Here is a 12,496-nt window from a genome sequence, read left to right as displayed (position 1 = left end):
TGCTAGGTTGACAGAAGCTGGGACTGACAGTCAGGAGCTCATCCCGACTCGCGGCTTTGAACTGCAAACCATACAGTTAGCAGATTTCTTGCAACTAGAAGATTAACCCACAGCTAGTAGCTAGCAGTTTAACCCACTACCACATCCCCAATTTAACTTGTTTGGATATCTTTTTATCTTGTTTCAATTACTGCTTTTTATCTGGAGTTGTTCTCACTGTTCGTATTCTTATATCTGTATGAGATCTCATGATAAAAGAACAAAATTAAAATATTGGAATAAATGTATATATGAATGAACAAATGAATAAATCCAATCCGTTCAGTGTTTGCACTTTAGACAAGATTCATTGATTTAGATTTAGAAGGATTAGTCAGTCAGTGTGGGCTGGTCCATGAGGTCACGAAGAGTCGGAAACGACTGAACAAATAAACAACAACAAATTCGGTCCAAACCCCTGCCATGCAAGAACACACAACCAGAGCACTCTCGACAGTTGGCCACCCACTTTCTATTTAAATACCTCCAAAGAAGGAGACTCCACCACAGTTCAAAGCAGCCTATTCCATTGTTAAGTAGCTCTTATCATCAGGAAGTTCTTCCTAATATTTGGGCGGAGGCACTTCAGATGTGGAATGTGACCTGTCTGGAAATATGGGTGAGTAAATGGCAAGATCAAAGTTAAGCATGGAAAGTAGATGATCATCAGCATGGAATCATACTATTAGTTTAAAAGTAGGTGATGTAATTATCAGGTGCAGCTGGTCCAGAGGATATACTGAAAGTGTTGATAGTTATTATAACCTCATTGCTGATAAAGAATGCTGATAAAGGGTTCAACAAAACAATATAGGCCAGCTCATTGTCAAAATGGAGGTGGCCAAACTAAACACAACAGGCCAGCTGAATTTGAAATCCTTTCTTTACAACAAGGGTGCTGGCACCTCAGAGTATATTCACCTTGCAGAAGAACACCAAACTGCACACAGCCAGAAGTCTTTATAGTTTATTACAAATAAAAGGTTAAAAGGTTCTTAAAAGCAAAGGTTAATGTTCCAAAAGATCAATATAACTTAGCACTTGAAGCTTAATCCAAAAAGGCATCAGTAAAGCAAAAACCAAGAGAACATGACAAAGTCCTGGAACCATGAATGACAAAGCTGCAATATAATCCAGCCTAGTTTAGGCAAGCTCCTTAGGTAAACCTGAAGTTGCTTTAACAAAGACTTGGTCTCAAATACACTGTTTAATACCCTTTGCAAAACATGAAGACATTTCTCTGGCTTCTGGCCTCCCTCTTGTTAGCTATCCTTTCACTCCTTCAAATTCAGAATTCCAGCCGGTCTAAAGTTCCCATATCATCAAGGTCAGTCTGTTCATTAGTGTTAGCCTGTTTTCCTGCTTGCTCATTATCAGGCTGAGAACCAGGCTGAGAGCTGTCCTCCTTTTCTGAGTCAAACCGCACCTGGCTATTTTCAGTATCAACACTCTCATGCCTTACTATGGGAAACTGCATTTCTTCACTGTCTATAATAGGGACATTTTGAATCAAACTGTGAACCTGAGTCCCATCATCCTCATTGGAAACACACTCTGATTCCAACCGAGTCACAACAAAGGGGCCGCAGTAGCGCAGTGGATTAAACCTCTAGCTGCAGAAAATTTGCTGACCAGAGGATTAGCACTTTGAAGCCATGAGTTGGGGTGAGTTCCTGGCTGTCAGCCCTGGGTTCTGCCTACCTAGCAGTTTGAAAGTATGTAATGTGAGGAGATCAATAGGTACTGCCTCGGTGGGAAGGTAAAAGGGTGCCCTATGCAGACATGCAGACATGCTTGCAACACGGTGGAGAATTCTATGGACAACAGGCTCCTCGGCATGGAAAAATGAAACAAGAGTATCTCTCCATGGCCGGAGTTGAGCATTGCCTCCAGACACCGGAGATGGAAGGGAAGGCCTTTACTTTTTTACTTCTATCTGTGTATTATATGTCATTGTTTATTGTATGCCATTGTTAACACTGAATGTTTGCCTTATATATGTAAAATGTAATCTGCTCAGAGTCCCTCCAGGGAGATAAAGCAGAATATAAATAAAGTGCACTATCTGTCACAACTTCTTGTCATATTGCAGTACATTAGTGGGTGAGGACTCGATCTAGTATCCTTCAGCATCCCACTGACCACCATCATAGAACTCCTTCCTTTAAAGTGAGTTTTAGTGTCCTGACAATAGTGCTATAATAGTAAATACAGCTTGAGTATCCTTTATACAAATGTCTGGGACCTAAAATATTTATGTTTGGGATTTTTTAAGATTTTGGAATACTTGCATATGCATAATGAGTTATCTTGGAGATTGGATCGAAGCCTAAACACAAAATTTATTTGTTTCATGTATACCTTATTCACATAACCAGAAGGTTATTTTATACACAATATTTTAATAATTCTCCTTCCATCTCTGGCATCTGGAGGCAATGCTCAACTCCAACCATCAGGAGGTGCTCATGAAACCAAGTTTGTGTACATTGAACCATCAGAAAGCAAAGGTGTCATAATCTCAACCACTTCTGTGGACAATTTGAAATTTTGGAGGATTTAGGAATTTTGAGTAAGAGATACTCAACCTGTCACAGAAATAAACCTAAGGTATTATCGTAACTTCATTAATTACAAATACAGGGTGAGGCAGCATAACTTCCTTTTTTAAAATGTGTGCCATTCAATCGGTTGAAGACATAGCGGAGCGCTAGTGATCTTGTTCAAGAGGTGGGAGTATAAAGTTTTGTCCTGACACAGTTCATCATGCGTTGGAACAGTGAGGAGTGTGCTTTTGCCATTGAGGCCTACTTTTCGAGAGGATTTGGAGTGGCTGGCCCGCTCTCCAGATTTGGCGCCTTGTGATTTTTTTTCTATGGGGTTTTTTGAAATCTTGTATTTATGTGAACCGTCCAAGGACCCTACAAGATTTGAAGACCAACATCCAGGAAGAAATTGCCAACATAACACCTGCTATGCTGACAAGAGTCATGACAAACGCCAGAAATCGGTTTACTCATTGTATGGAGAATGGGGGACGTCACCTACTTAATTTGAACTATGTAAAACAAAACTTTAGGCATGCACCTACATTATAAAAAAATTCTGATTCATACAATGGGTTTTATTAAGTTTTTAAAAAGGATGTTATGCTGCCTCACCCTGTCTATGGGGAAAATATTAAAACAAGTACTGTATTCCACTGCATAATAGTTGCATGTTTTCCCCTTTCCCCTCTTCAATAAAGGAGGTGCAACTATTAAGTGGTGAAACATTTGATGCTTACGGGGCCTCCCCCGGCCAGCAGCCAAGGAAAACCCTTCAGGGCTTTTATGCCGGAGTGAGTGAGCAAAAACTAGAAAGCCTCCCCAGCAGGCACAAAGAATTTTTAAATTCCCAATTTGGGACGCCCAAAAAAGGGTGCAAAAATGCAGTATATACAAGAAGAAATCTTGTTACAACTTCTTGTTGTACTGCAGGTCAACTTTTTGTCTTACCTGAATTTAATGATCCAAAACAAAGATGTAATATCAATATAATATGAATGCTAAGGTAAACTTTGCTCAAATTTGTTTACCAAAACTCAGATAAGCAAATGGAATGAAATTGTATGAGATCTTGTGGTGCCACCTGGTGGCCTATACCAATGGTTGTCTACAGAACTTTGCCTACAGAACTCTGTCCCTGATTTTTAGGCTTGGGCAAGTTCATTCGGAAGCTTCTAAAATCGGAATTAATTCAGAAAAAAATCCCTTTTGAACCAATTTCGAACCATGCAGGAATAGTGGGAGGAGTAATTCCGAATTTAAACCACTTACACATTATTCGGAATTATTTTCAGTGAAGGGCAATGCAGAGGGACGAGGTGGGCATGGCAAAGAACAGCTCTTCCTGAAGGCCACTGGGAAGGGAAGGGAAACCACAAGATTTTAAAACTAACAGGGAAGGGAAACTGCGAGATTTTAAAACTGTTTGTTTAGGCTTTCTGACTTTTTCAAAGTTACTTAATGGTTCTGGAGGGAGGGAGGGGCACCTTCAATTAATGAAGCAAATGAAGCGATTCGGATTTCCTGCTATTTTCAATCTTTTTTTCAAGAAAATTTCAGAAATCATTTCAAAGTCGAATTGCCAGCGCCCCCTATATACGAAGGAGTTTAGAACCATTTTTTTTCTTGATCGCCCAAGCCTACTGATTTTCCCACAGCACCCTAAACCTGTCCCTGAGTGTTGTGAATCCACAAAGTTCTTCCTTCTTTCATCTACACCTGCTGCCTAGATATTTTGTATAATGTAGATTTGGAAAGAAAGAGATTCAGATTTCATTTTAAAAGCTGAGTTACATTGAATTTCAATAAGATTTTATACTCTGGCATGAGGTGTTTAAAAAGTTTATGCCCACCTTGGGAGGATTGATAGGAAGAAGTGCTTTCGTTGAACCTTAGAGTTTTGTGGAACACAGTTTAGTAACTACTGGCGTTGTTGTTGTTAAGTCAAAAGCATATTAACATAAAATATGCACAATAAATTACATAGATAAATACACAAAAATATGAAAAAACTTGCACCAAACACAGATGCAAAATTGACATATAGAACTAGCAACAGAATGTAAATCAAAACCCATGATTGAAAAATGGCTGGGTGAACCTGCCAGAAGAGACGAATCTTCAATTGTATTTTAAATTCTGACAGGTCATTTAACTATCTGTCTATCTGTCTATCTATCTATCTATCTATCTATCTATCTATCTATCTATCTAGCATTAGGAATATAATTTGAACAAACATTCTCATTGTTTGGGAATTTGTCAGAAAGGGTATCATTATTGTCATTGTCCTGCTTTTCTGCCTTGAGTCCCATAATATTTGGAAAAAAGGGGGGTTATAATTTAAATATTTTTAAATTTGCACTTTCATTGTGAAAGGACTGTACCCAGGTCTTCTCTGACACACTCCGTTCTCCACTGGTCACTACGGAACTCATCACACTGAGGTCCAGAAGCCAGGGGACGGCAGGGGAAACTGCAGGGCAACACAACACTTTGTGCCCTTACTGTTGGTAATCCTGAGATCACTTCCAATGATATTTCCTTGCTGTCCCTGGCTTCCTCCTGAATCCTCCCCGGTTTCTTCTATGAGGAGTTGGATGTATGCCCAACTCCTCAGGGCTCTGCTTTTCGGTCCTGCCAGCACACTACCAGCATTTGATGAGAATCTAAATGGCAGTAAAATGCAATCCCAAATAGTTGGGTGTGTCTTGAGAGGATGGAAGCTACTGAGTGGGTGAAAGAGCACATTCTGCAACGACAAAAAAGAGGTTGTGGTATATATTGGATCCTGCATGATCAGACATGATTTTGACAGTGCAGCTAATCACCACTATGATTCCTATGACTCATGTGCAGCCTTTTACTTCCTTCTTACACAGAGACTCCATGTATTTTATGACCACCTGGCAAGGACTGAGCATTTCTCCTTCTGCACCACTCTGCTGAGGGAATTCTGTTTTCAGCTGCCAGGAGAAGGAAAGAAACTCAACCAAAAAATCAAGAATAGTACTTACAACATATCCACAGTCTTATCAGCTCTGCAACTGTTTGGTACTATGAGGCATTATAAATTATATCCATAATTGGAGATGGGGCAGATTTTTTTTTCTTTTTGCCCAAACTGGGATAATTTGCAAATATATCCAATGTGTGATTTGAAGATATATGGACAAAAGTGTGGATTAAGCTTGTGCACGGATTTATTTTAGCCATTTTCCTTCAGCCAATCCAGCTTCTTTGGCTTGGTCAGATGACCATAATGGTAAGGGCCCAGCCGTCATGTTTTTCCATCTGTAATGGTACCATGTGGCAACCGATCACGGCTCCTCCTCCCCTTTTCGGGAGCACACGGTGCACAAAGAGGCTGCCATGTGCTCCTCCTCGCACGGGGTTTCCCTGTAAGCCAGGCATGTAGCCGGGGGGGGGGGGGTTTGAGGGGCTTCAGCCCCCCCCCCCCGAAATTCTCATGGTGGTTCACGAAAAGGCCTTACTGGTGCATTATTTAAACTGTTATGTTTATTCATATCATGATCTGATCAGCATACTCAATATATCCCATATGCATGGGGGTATTGGGGTAATGATACAAAAGGTTTGCTAGGCTAGACCCTCTTTCACTCAGACTCAGCCCCCCCCCCGAAACTAATCCCCCCCCCGAATCCCCCCCCTGAAAAAATTCACACACATCCCCCCCCCCCCCCCCCGAAACGAAATCCTGGCTACGGGCCTGCTGTAAGCCTTGCCTGTTGGGCCAATTGGAGTAGAAGAATGCTGTGAACCTCTAAGATAATAACATTATTTTCACTTTTGTAACAGCAGAGGTGCACAGCCTTTTCAGACCCAAGGGCTACATGAGAGAAATCTGTGCTTGCCAGTTGGACCACAGTTAGACTGCATAAATCCCAATTGCTGAAACCCAGGCTCCCTCGAAGGGAATAAAGGAAAGGGTCCCAGGAACAGAAAGGGGAACCTCATAAGTTTCCCATTGCTGCCAATGGGCTGGATCTAGCCATATTTTTCGGCTGTGGAACGAAAAAGTCTATCCGGTTACCCACCCATTTTTGGGAGGCACACGAAAATGGATATGGGTGTCTACTAGGCCTGGGTAACAACGGAAAAATTTGTTTCTAAAATCGATTCGTTTTTTGGGGGTTTTTGCGTTTCGATATTTAAAAGAATACCGAAATTTTCCTTAAAAAATCGATTCGTTAATGGCGGCCGCGATTGCGCAATACGCTAAAAAAACTTCTGAAGCTTCCCTCTCCCTCTGTTGTTGACTGTTGGTGTGATATTATAATTTTTTTTCACTAATTAAACAAAAAACAACTATAAAACTTGCCCCAGACATGCGGAAATAATAACGAAACGACCTCAAACCAATAACGAAACGAATACATAACGAAATACGAAGCATTTACGAAACGAATTGAAATGGTTCGTTATCGCTTCGTTAACAAAAAAATAACGAATTTTTAACGAATTACGAATTAACGAAACGAAACCGCCCAGCCCTAGTGTCTACCAGATTTCGGCCAGCAGAAACGGACTGAGGTTCAGCTGAAATGCACAGGCCTAGAGTTGATGTATCTTCCAAAATCATAAGATTGTGAGAGACGCATGGCTGCCAGTTAAATGTTTCATTTAAAAAATATTTGTTAAATTGCATCTTTCTGCAGTCTAACTGGCAAGCACAGATTTCTCTCCTGCAGCCCTTGGGTCTGAAAAGGTTGTGCACCTCTGCTGTTAAAGAAGCGAAAACAATCTTATTATCTTAGAGGTAAACTAATGTAATTAATTTAATAAAATGAGAGCACTTGGGTGGAGTCTTGATCACATTGGGAAATTAATTAGGCTGTCTTCTCTGAATTTGAAAGTATGGGGAAAATGTGGTTTCCACAGATGTCCATAATCAAATATAAATATGGATGCCTCTTTTGCCTTTTGCTTTGGCAATATGGTTCTAAATCCTCAGTCCCCGGGGCTTCTGGAGACTGGTGTCTTTTCAAGCAAATGCAGATCATGCATAATACTGGAGCTTAGATTCATTGTGTGATCTTGGGCGTTCTCTTTTAACCTGCCCACCTTCAGCAGAGGATTGATGGGGCGGGAAGCGGGGAGAAGGAAAGCAAGTACATTGCTTTGTGTTCCTTGGAGGAATGCAGGAAAGAAATGGAGCCGGTAAATGACAACGGGAAGGGTCCTTACTTCTTCCAAAGCTATTTCAAGAAGAGGAACAATACATTGAAATTAGTATATGGAAGGGAGAGGGGGGAAAGATGACTATTTTTTAAGGAACTAGCTGTCCCTGCCATGTGTTGCTGTGGCCCAGTCTGTTGATCTAGAAAATAAAGTAACATGCAACATATCATTGTCCTTCTTTAAGGGTCCCTTTCAAATCTATGATACTATAACTGTGTGTGTGTGCAACATATCTATATCTATCTATCTATCTATCTATCTATCTATCTATCTATCCAATCTATGGCTGGATGGCTCTTTGTCAGGAGGACTTTGATTACGTTTCTTGCCCGGATGAAAGGAGTTGGATTGGATGGCCTTAAGTATTTTCTGTTGGTCATGGGGTTCTGTGTGGGAAGTTTGCCTCGATTCTGTAATTTGTGGGGTTCAGAATGCTCTTTGATTGTAGGTGAACTGTGAATCTCAGTGACTACAACTCCCAAATGTCAAGGTCTATTTCCCCCAAACTCCATCTGTGTTCATATTTGGGCATATTGAGTGATTGTGCCAAGTTTGGTCCAGATCCATCATTGTTTGAGTCCACAGTGCTCTCTGGATGTAGGTGAACTACAACTCCCAAACTCAAGGTCAATGCCCACCAAACCCTTCCAATATTTTCTGTTGGTCATGGGAGTTCTGTGTGTCAAGTTTGGTTCAATTCCATCATTGATGGAGTTTAGAATGCTCTTTGATTGTAGGTGAACTATAAATCCCAGCAACTACAACTGACAAATGACAAAATCATAATTTTTTGAGTGATGGTCACTCCTTGTGTTGTGAGACATTTTGTTGCCAAATTTGGTGTGATTTCGTTCATTGGTTCTTTTGTTTTTAAGGTACTCATTATGCACAGAGCATTTATAGATATATAGATAAGGAGGTGGGGGGAATAAAAATGGTGTTGTGCAAGAGGAATTTTTTTTTTTCAAAAATGTGTGTACTTGTTTCCTTCTCTGTCAATCTCAAAAGAGGAGCAAGAATAGTCAGAGACCAAGGTCCTATATCAAAGAGAGAGGAAATGAATGCACACTCACAAAATAAGCAACTCCGTGTTCTTAAGCAATGTGTGATGCATGCTCATGCGTGATACACACCTGTGTGCACAATGCATTGTGTATCTCCATATGGGCTATGTGTCTGAATGTATAATGCACATTTGCCCAATGGCACCACATGTGTGCTTCCATTTGAACTGGACACAGAATTTGGAACTTGCATAGGACAGAAATGCCTGCTGTTTCAGTAGAGGGATGTATACCTCCAGAAGAGGGGAAAAACCTCTTGGGACATATTAACAGTTTCCTATTGTTTTTGTTTTCCACAGGTGCCATCCAGTCTCATTCATGAAATATGCTGGGCTTCCTTTCTTCTGGCTGTGTCCCTGTCCTCTCCCCACCCCCCACCACCCAATTATATGTCACATCCAGTCTCATACAGTTGATTTTAATTTGTTGTTGTTCATTCGTTCAGTCGTCTCCGACTCTTCGTGACCTCATGGACCAGCCCACGCCAGAGCTCCCTGTCGGCCGTTACCACCCCCAGCTCCTTCAAGGTCAGTCCAGTCACTTCAAGGATGCCGTCCATCCATCTTGCCCTTGGTCAGCCCCTCTTCCTTTTGCCTTCCACTTTCCCCAGCATAATTGTCTTCTCTAGGCTTTGCTGTCTCCTCATGATGTGGCCAAAGGACTTCAGCTTTGTCTCTAGTCTCCTTCCCTCCAGTGAGCAGCCGGGCTTTATTTCCTGGAGGATGGACTGGTTGGATCTTCTCGCAGTCCAAGGCACTCTCAGCACTTTCCTCCAGCTCAAAAGCATCGATCTTCCTTCGCTCAGCCTTCCCTAAGGTCCAGCTCTCACATCCGTAGGTTACTACAGGGAATATCATAGCTTTGACTATGCGGATCTTTGTTGCCAGTCTGATGTCTCTACTCTTTACTATTTTATCGAGATTGGACATTGCTCTCCTCCCAAGAAGTAAGCGTCTTCTGATTTCCTGGCCACAGTCTGCATCTGCAGTCATCTTTACACCTAGAAATACAAAGTCTGTCACGGCCTCCACGTTTTCTCCCTCTATTTCCCAGTTGTCAATCATTCTTGTTTTTAATTAATTAATTAATTAATTAATCATTCTTGTTTTAAAATCAATTCTTGATTTTAATTAATTTCTACTAAATATTCAGGACTTAAAATTAAAATGGCAGAATTACCATAAAAGCTAATCATAATATGTGCTCCTATAAGCAATAATTATCTATTGCCACAATGAAGCAAGTACTTTTATATATGCTTCATGCATTTTACAAACTGATTACACCAAGCCCTATGAGAAGTGGTATGTTTAGCTTGACGAAAAGAAGGTTAAGATGGGACACAATTGCCATGTTTATAGTGATTACAGCCAAACATTTGAAAGGATATTAAGGAGGAGAAAATTAGTTTTCTGCTGTTCTAGAGGTTCAGGCTACTTCCACATAGCCATTTATTCTGATTCAGAATGTGTATCAAAGAAGTCCGGTTCATTCCAGAGTGCCTACAAAGGCACCCTGCGAAGTGGATGCAAGCTCCCAAGGAGTTCACAATGCTTCCATGACTCAGAACTATCCAAGCCCAAGAGTATTTCTTTTTCTTAGCTCCATTTTGAAATATGCTAGTTGAAAACAGTGTTTATCTACAGAAGAACCATTTAGCATTCCCATGGGAAATCTGCCCTTTCCTTGTTGGGGAGAGGCATTCATTTCCCCTCCCTCTGAGTTATTTATCCAAGTTCTGTCAGCAACTCCTGAAGCTTTAATAGATTACTGCAACACACTCTACATGGGGTTGCCCTTGAAGACTGTTCGAAAACTTTAACTGGTCCAGCGAGCGGCAGCCAGATTGCTCATCAGAGCCTCATACAGGGAGCACACCACCCCCCTGTTGTGTCAGCTCCACTGGCTGCCGGTTCAGTTCCAAGCACAATTTAAGGTGCTGGTTTTGACCTACAAAACCCTATACGGTTCCGGTCCAGCGTATCTGTCTGAACACCTCTACGTCCCACCTCGGAGTTTGAGATCATCTGGGGAGGCCCTGCTCTTGACCCCACCACTATCACAAGTAAACTTGGTGGGGATGAGGAGCAGGGCCTTTTCAGTGGTGGCCCCTCACCTATGGAACGCACTCCCGGGGGAAATTAGGTCATCAACATCCCTCCTCTCCTTCAGGAGGAAATTAAAAACGTGGTTGTGGGACCAGGACTTCGGGTAATCTGACAACTAGATAAAGACAATTGGACGACTAGGACTGACAGGACTGACAAAGTAGAATTGTAATTTGGACTATGAGATGGCGAACGCTGAGCGTTAATTAGGTGAAATCAGTTTTATTGGTTTTATTGTTGCAGTGCAGAAACTGATTGTTAATTGATTAATTGCTGCTATATTGTTTTTATTCTACTGTTATGTTGATGCCGACATTGAATTGTGCCTTTGTAAGCTGCCCTGAGTCCCCCTCTGGGGTGAGAAGGGCGGGGTAGAAGTAACCGAAATAAATAAATAAATAAATAAATTTAACCCCATCATGACATATCCTCATAACGCATCTTTCATTTTTTAGGACTGCATAGAGTGATCAACTTTCATTGCATTTTATACAGTGAGTTTTCTAAACGCTTTCTGGCTGGAGGAAGGTTGGATGTTGCATTGGGGGAGAACGTTTTTGAAGGTGCCCCGACCTTGAACTAACTTTAAGATGGATTATAGTATCTGTGTAAGTTGGGCTTAGGACTGTCACACCCCAAAGCTGTGATGAGAACCTTTGAACCCACAAACACACCAATGTTCTTTAATAAGCAAGCAGTTTATTGTATAAGTATAAAACCACTTTAGTAATTATATCTCTACCTTTGATGAGATCCTTCTGCAGGAAACTTGGGCCATAGATAACATTGCTCTAAATGGCTTTGTCACTTATTCCCTGAATGCCAGCCGGCTTAATTCAAAAGGCCGGGCTATGAGGGGCATTGCTATTCTAGTGTTGGCCAACATTAACACCTTGGACAAATGAGTCACCTTCTCTGGAGGTTTTTAAACAAAGACTTTGGGCCGAGTAAAAACCCTCCCAGTGACATGTATTTCTTGCATTTCTTTCCTTAGGGTGGCCAGGCTAAGAGAGGGTGCCCAAGATCAAACGAGGAATTTAATTTAAGCTCCAGTCCAGCGCCTTAATTACAAATTATCTGCATTTTCTTCAGAAGAACCATCTCTTTAATAAAAAAGGACTGCAGATTTAGAACTCTATTTTCAAAGCAAAAGGCAAAAGAGGATACCCATATTCATATATGTTGTTATGGCCATCTATGGAAATCAGTAAATAATTTCCATATTTTCAAATTCAGACTAGGCAGCCTAATTAATTTCCTATTGTAATCATTACTCATGTAGAATGTGATCTGGACCCACCCAAGTGCTCTCATTTTATTAAATTAATTTATTACATTTGTTTCCTTCTAAAAAAATTTGTCATGTCAGAAGCAACTTGAGAAACTTCAAGTCACTTCTGGTGTGAGAGAAGCGGCCATCTTCAAGGCATTGTCCAGGGTATGCTCGAATGTGTTACCATCATATGGGATGCTTCTCTCATTTCACCGCATGGGAAGCTGGGGCTGACAGATGGGAGCTCACTCCATCTCATGAAAT

The sequence above is a fragment of the Anolis sagrei genome, chromosome 3, assembly GCF_037176765.1.
Source record: "Anolis sagrei isolate rAnoSag1 chromosome 3, rAnoSag1.mat, whole genome shotgun sequence".
NCBI classification, from domain to species: domain Eukaryota; kingdom Metazoa; phylum Chordata; class Lepidosauria; order Squamata; family Dactyloidae; genus Anolis; species Anolis sagrei.
The sequence above is the reverse complement of the archived record's forward strand: the minus strand, read 5'-3'. Positions refer to the sequence as shown.